The sequence below is a fragment of the Octopus bimaculoides genome, chromosome 20 (genome assembly GCF_001194135.2).
Source record: "Octopus bimaculoides isolate UCB-OBI-ISO-001 chromosome 20, ASM119413v2, whole genome shotgun sequence".
NCBI lineage: Eukaryota > Metazoa > Mollusca > Cephalopoda > Octopoda > Octopodidae > Octopus > Octopus bimaculoides.
Window position 1 is genome coordinate 35,589,562 of NC_069000.1, and position 711 is coordinate 35,590,272.

A 711-nucleotide genomic window follows, 5' to 3' on the forward strand; every position below is an offset into this window, starting at 1 on the left:
TGTGTGTGTGTGTGTGTGTGTGTGTGTGTAGCTCATGTTGTAGTATATGTATGTGTGTATGTACCATGGCCACTGAGAGATATACGACCAACAAAAGCGGCTAACCCAGTCACGCGGAACCGGCTGTGCCTCGACTCACAGCATGAAAGAAAAGATGCCTGGACCGATATCAAAGAGTTTAATGACATCTTAACTGCTCCACAAGAGTGGGTGCGTCAGTAGCTCTAGGTATGTACTGATGCTTATAATTTTTTCTTTATTGTATAATTTGTATAATTGTATAATTCTCATATACTTCTTATTTTTCTTATTTACTCCCCGTCTTTTATTTAATACTGAAGAAATGTAGACAAGTAATCAGCAACATTGCAATGGAATATGTCCCTAGCCATTCTTGCCCAACGGCTTAAACCTACGCTCACTAACAACATGCCGTATTGAAATCGAGCGAAACAGATTTATATAACGAGAGACCCCTTATAATATCACCTGAGGAGATGCATCTGCACCGAGGGATGCACCACAACTAGTTGTACTACTGTATCCCACTCGCAAAGTATCGATACAGGATGGGTCGAAACGATCGTTTTGAGCAATGAAGCTTATCGTGTATTCCATTTTCTGTCTCTATCATTTGTTTTATATATGTGTGTGTGTGTGTGTGTGTGTGTGTGTGTGTGTGTGTGTGTGTGTGTGTGTGTGTGTGTGTGT

At 40.8% G+C, this 711-nt stretch overlaps 1 protein-coding gene across 1 annotated transcript in view; it reads right to left on the reverse strand.

The window, feature by feature from the left end:
- Positions 1 to 711, reverse strand: part of LOC106873268 (galactose-3-O-sulfotransferase 2) — a 23,524-nt gene that overhangs the window by 7,433 nt on the left and 15,380 nt on the right. The gene's annotated exons all lie outside the window — the stretch shown is intronic.